This window comes from Arachis ipaensis, chromosome B2, assembly GCF_059453495.1.
Source record: "Arachis ipaensis isolate K30076 ecotype BB chromosome B2, ASM5945349v1, whole genome shotgun sequence".
Lineage (NCBI taxonomy): Eukaryota > Viridiplantae > Streptophyta > Magnoliopsida > Fabales > Fabaceae > Arachis > Arachis ipaensis.
The window spans coordinates 10,531,840-10,538,467 of record NC_142437.1 but is presented as its reverse complement, the minus strand read 5'-3'; the positions used below and the strand labels follow the sequence as shown (position 1 = coordinate 10,538,467).

The 6,628-nt window shown below is 31.5% G+C and overlaps 1 pseudogene; it reads left to right on the top strand.

Moving 5' to 3' along the window:
- Window positions 1-4,358: 4,358 nt before the first annotated feature.
- LOC148573018 (uncharacterized) lies at window positions 4,359-5,488 on the top strand (annotated as a pseudogene).
- The last annotated feature ends 1,140 nt before the right edge of the window (window positions 5,489-6,628 follow it).

Below are 6,628 nucleotides of genomic sequence, written 5' to 3'. Positions count from 1 at the left end.
CCTAATTAAGGTTGTTCTTGCATTGTGACATAGAATATGACAGAGTGAGTATTGAGATATTTTTTTTAAATAAATAAAATAAATATTTTATTTATTAAAATAAATAATTTATAGTATTTTTATGAAAATTCATCTTATCTTTTATTTCGTTTATAGTGTAAACAAAATAATAATGCACATATAAATTTATCACATCTTTTAATTCATCATATCTTTTGAATTAATCTAAAATGATCTATTTTGTATGTATTCTTTTTTAGTATTAATTTAAATAGATTAATTTTTAAGAAAATAATGTACTAATTTTAAATGAACAATTTTAAATACATAGAATAGAATTTTAAATATACCTTTTAAAAATTAGATTAATTTAAAACTAAAAATTAAATTGATATTGTTTTAATTGTAAATTTTGTTATAATAATACTTATTTTATTTACAGTATAAACGAAATATATACGTCACCTACTTTTAGCCTTATTTCGTTTACAATCTAAAAAAATACATGCATTATTATTTGGTTTACACTCTAAAAGAAATACATGCATTATTATTTCGTTTACACTGTAAACGAAATAAGTGTATGTAATGAATTTTCGTAAAAATACTACAAATAATTTATTTTGATAAATAAAATATTTAATTTATTTATTTAAAAAAATCCATGAGTATTGTTTGTTTTGTTTTATCAATTTTTTTATGATATATATTATATTAAATAATAGTTTTTTTTTATTTAATTTAAAAAAATATTTCAAATCATTGTAAAAAAAATAATTTTTGAGAGACAAAACATGTTATACCTCAATTTCGTTAACCAAGGATACAAAATTGAGGTTAAAAAATGATGTCTATTTTATAATCAATAAATACAAAATTGAATGTATGTCAACAAATAAAATTAAAAAATAATGCATAAAAATACAATTTTTTTCTACCGTGATTTAAAATAAAAAATAAAAATTTTTTATTTAAATAAAAAAATCATTAAATCATTCCACATACTTGTCAAATAAATAACAAAAATAAATCGGTCCACATAATAAATAATTTTTTTTTGTTTTTGTTATATGAAATGCATGGCTCCATTACACGCGCTGTATGGTGAGAATTTTGTGTGTGGGATAGAAGTGCATGCATGTACATAGAATAGAGGATGACCATGAATACATGTAGATGCATGTACATGTATATACATACATGATGGTGGTGGTGGCCTCAGCTGGCAAAAGCAATAAATGAAGGGTGCAGAATCTGTTGGGAGAAGGGGTTGCCATCATTTAATGCTAAGGCTTTGCCATTGTCTCCCTCAGCCAATCAAATTCTGACACACCATCCAGTTAATGGCCAGCTTATGAGCATTATCTGACGCTCAAACAAGAACAAATTATATCAAACACCAATAAGATTTTACAAAATTAACAAATTTATTTTTGAACCAATGAGATTAACTTTATAGGTGCAAAAGATTTTTGTACGATAAAACTATTTAAATATTTTTATGAATAAATTTGTTGGTATTTAAAATTCTTAGGAATGAAAATATTCATCTACTCTTTTTTTTTTTGTGACTATCTACTCATCTTTTTATTAATATAAAATTATATTTGTTAATTTGTAAATAAATTTGTAATCATCGGTATTTTTTTCTAATTTTCAGAATGCGTTTTTTTTTAAGGATGAGTTCGTTGCATTTCTAGCGAATTTCTATAATTTTATAGAATTTGTTCGTACATCTGGTAAACTTTACCTAAACCTAACTTAGAAAGAAGCTCAAATTTTTAAGTTTATAGTCTCTAAAAATACATAAGAGTACACAAAAATACACAGATAATCAACATGACTCCTTCAACATTACCGTGGCAACTATTATCATCGTCTCCAAAAATATACAGGTACACAACAATAAGCCATAGTTAATAAGAATTTTTTTCTATTATAAATTAAAAAATAATTATTTTCTAAAAAAAATATGACTATGATAATAGTTGTCATTAACTATAGTGAAGTTTAAAAATTTGAGTCAATCATTTATTTATGAGAATTTAAAGTGAAGTTTGCCTGTAGATGCGACGAAGTTCACCAAATAGTAAAAGCCAACTTGCTTAAAATTCAAAAAAAAATGTATCCTAATATTTAAAATTAAAATATTTTTTTTAAAATAATATTTTTTTATTTTAGAAAATAATCCGTAATTATCTTGAACTTTTATTGAAAAAGAAATAAGGGAAAGATTAAGGTGAGACTTGTAACATTTTATTTTTTTCAATCAAGTTTATTATTTAATCATTAATTAAAAATTTAATAATTTAAAATTTAAATTTGTAACAAAAAATTAGAAGATAATATACTTAAGATCTAATATATTATTTATAATTTAAAAAATATTGTAAAATTTACAAAGTAGCAATTCAAATTGAAGATTCGCACAAATTAAATTCTCCAAAATAATATCTAAATATATCTAAGTCAATTGAGTTATTATTTTTTTCATATTTTTTTATAGAAGAATAATAGACGACCTATCTTTTTATTTTTTATTGTCTCTATAGATTATCAATTATATATATTTTCATTTTATTATAAAAAAATATTTATCTTTTTTCACTTTCTTATTTTCATTCTAAATCCTTCACCAAATTATTCAAGAATTTTATCTTTAGATGATTGAAAAAGTCTTCTTTGAACTATGTCAATTATAAAAATCAAGAATATAAATTTTTTCTTTTTAAAACAAATTAAAACCAACATTGATATATAGTGTCTCTTAATTGCTTACACATTAAATATTATAATAATCATTTTATGTGTATTAAAGTCGAGAGAATAATTTTTTGGTAAAAAAAAGTGATTCTATAGACAAGATAATTAAAATGATTCTTAAGTAAAAGAAGGTGATTAATAAATTTTTGGGATAAGAGAACCTCTATAAAAAAAGGGGACTCCTGCCAAATTTATACACTTTCGATTTCAGCTTAATAACACCTCAAATAAAAAAATTAATTATGCAACATAATGTTAAAAGAATGCTTTAAAAAAGTTAATTATAGTTTCATGCATTGCGTAAGAGTTTATGTAAATGAGAAACTCTTTTCATATCAAGTAAGGAGAAGTTAAGAAAATGTTGAAAGAAATTAAATCAAAGTTCCTATATTTACTTTTTGTACCATTAAAGGCATTTCAGTCATTAGCCATATGAGTAATAATATAAATAAATAAAAAATATCTAAAAATCATATCATTCAGGTTAACAAAAACTTTCAAAAATATTAATTAAATAACATTATATTATTACTATTTTTAAATTCGAAACAGGAGATTAATACAATACTATTATATAAAAAAATTACTAAAAAAATTTTGTTTCTTTATCTTCAGTAATACAGTATAAAATAATATGTTATTTGATGAGTTGAAGAGATCAATATATTATACGGTAATTAATTAAGAAATTGATATTAAGGATATGGATATGAAAAGTCTATCAGTTATTCAAATTCATGTTAAAAATGAACTGTTCCGTTCAAGGATACACGTCCGAGTTATAGCTTGTGAGCCTTCAACTCTTCGAGCGTTGTTGAACTGCTGAGGTTGATCCTCGGAATAGGAACTCTAGCGTGGAACCTGCAATAAAGACTCTGACGCTCAAGTCAGTAAATTCTTAAAGAACTGCGAAAGATAAAGAATAACTAGTAATATGGCCAAAGTTATATTTTTGTGAGATCTTGGTGCTCTAGGGAGCTAAGTGATCCCGTTATATAGTCGCTGTTAGGTTAATCTTCACAACAGTTTGCCGAGGTAGTTCTCGTATTATTCGGAAGGCTTATCGTTTTCGAATATTTGATTTGGCACGTGAATCTCGGTTGCTGGTGCTCTTCCGAGTATTTCGTCGGTTGCATGATGTACTCGGTTAATCTTTTCATAGACGAGGTTGTTAGTATGGTACACAACCCCTAAGCTTATCCTGTAAAAAACAGGTTGAGCTTTAGATATCCTCGGCGTGTAAGAGGATTGACCGTGTGAGCCCCAAGCGCAACATGATTTTTTTTGGGGGGGGGGGGGGGGGCTTAGTTCGTGGGCTTGAGATGGGATCTGTAGTTATTATGTGATGCCGTTAGATACGGTGGAGACGTGTGAGTGCCTGGAAGTGGGATAGTTAGTGTTACCTGTTCGTTTAAAGATTTCAAGGAGATGTTTGTGAAAGTTGAAGTTGGTGAGGAGTGTTATCCTTTTTTTTTTTGGATGATTTATTAGAGGAGAGATTCCCTGTGTTCTGGTCGTCCGAACCTAAGCAGATTCTTGATTGTGATAATAGGGTGAAAAGTGAGGAATATCTTGTGAATTTTTTGATGTCCGTAATGTCGTCATCAGAGTTGCTTTCTATACCTAGTTTATTGGCGCTTGAAGGAGATAGGGAAGCAATGGAGGAGTATCTAGATAATCTAAGTTTTGCATGTATGTCTATGTGTTTTGATGTGCCTGCTATTTTAATTATTTCATGTTTGTGTTGTAGGTGAGAGGGCTCCCACGTTGACCACAACCAACTTGAAAGTCTTTGTGAATAAGGCGAAGAAGAAAGAAAAAGAAGGCTCTTCTACTAATATGGTTAGGCCTGGTGAGGGTGGTACTATGAAGCAGGATGTGAGTTTTAAGAGGAAGAAGGGGGAAGGGTCGGGTAAAGTTGTTGATCTGTCTGACCTGAAGGAGGGCTTGGGGCTATTTATCGCGGAGGAGATTAGCGCTGCCTATGAAAGTCAAGTTGTCTTACATGGCTACAAGGAAGGTCCCAAGAATTCTCTCTGGTCGATTGGTTATCCGTTTATGGATGTTGGTGATGAGGTGGTTTAGGTGGATGCGGATGTGAAGGTGATACATGATGTTGGGAAGATTGGTGTTGCTCGTGCTCGATACCTTCAGGTGATTGGGGGCTAGGCTCCTGTCTATTGGACGGACATTTGAGTTGGACGCCATTCTTCAAGGTGATAACTTGGCTGGTATAAAAAAATTGAAAGAGTCTGTAGAGGAGAAGGATTTGAAGATAGCGAAATTTAAAGCTGAGGTAAAGACTTTGAAAGAAAAGCTGAAGAATTCAGAAGCTGAGCTGCAGAAAGTGAGAGTTGATCTTGAGAATAAGGTTATGGAAGCTGAAAAGACGAATGTTCGGATTCCAGAATTGGAGGAGGAGGTATTGGCCGCTTTTACGCTCGGATTTGATCGATCTGTTGCTCAGATAGGTGTTGTTGCTCCATCTGTTGATGTAAGTAAATTAGATGTGACTAAGTTTGTGAGTGATGGTAAACTGATGGATGATGAGAAGGGGTGTCAAAAATTCCCAGGAGGCGGGGATCCCCACGAGGACCGCCCTAAATGGGTCCCCGATGGTGGAGAATTTTTCCCGTGGGGATGGGGAGCGAAATTCCCCCGAGACAGGCGCGGGGACCCAAGCGGGGATCCCCGCCCCATCCCCAATAATTTTCCGAATTGTTAAACTTACTTAAATACTCTTACTTTATTTCTAACATATGGGGTATTTTAGTAATTTCACCCATTAAAAACCCCTAACCCTATCTTCCCTTCTCACCATTGTTGCTGCGCTGTCTCTAACTCTCTATTCCCACCCAAGCCCCAAGTCTCCAGACTCCAGTCACTCACTCACCATTTTGTTCAAACTTCAAAACTCTCGTAGCACCATACGCTGTCGTCGGTCTCCACTCGCCACCGTCTACTCTTGCGCTGTCACCCTGGCAGTTTCACCGCGTCGTTCTCTCTCTTTAGGCACGGCGTCCTTCCCCTCTCCACTTTTGCGTCTGCCTGTTTGCTTCCATTCTCGTTACTGTATGTTAACATATTTATGTCTCTGTTGTTTTAACAGAGAACATGGAGATGTTTGTTGAAAGTTATATGCTGACAATGAAAGAATATTTGATGTTAAAGACTTTCTTTAGAATGGAAGTTGTATTTTAGAATTTTATTTTATGGACGATTTGATATGTTGTATTTCTGGACTTATAATCTTAGATAAGATATGTTTGTGTGTTTGTAATAATATTTTATAGTTTGTTTTTTGGGTTTTTTGATATATTTTACTATAATTTCCATATGAATGTTAAACATAGGGAGATGGGGAATGGGGCCCGCGAAAAACGGGAATGGGGACAATTATCCCCCATGACGGGAACGGGGGGACGGGGATTAATTCTGGGGGCGGAGACGGGGAGCAGGGAGGCATCTCCCGCCGCCATCCTACCCCATTAACATCCCTAGACGAGACTTTGCCCGAAAAAAAGGATGAAAGTGTTTCGGTGAATAAAGTAGATTGATTTTGTGTTGTATTTTAGAGTTGTAGAATTGATTGTGACTGTATTTGTTTTGTGAAACTGCTGAGGTTGATCCTCGGAACAGGGACTCCGGCGTGGAACCTGCAATAAAGACTCTGACGCTCAAGTCAGTAAATTCTTAAAGAGTTGAGAAAGATAAAAAATAACTAGTAGTATGGCCAAAGTTATATTTTTTTGTGAGATCTTTGTGCTCTGGAGAGCTAAATAATCCCGTTATATAGCCACTGTTAGGTTAGTCTTCACAACGATTTGCTGAGGTGGTTTTCGTATTATTCGAAAGGCTTATCGTT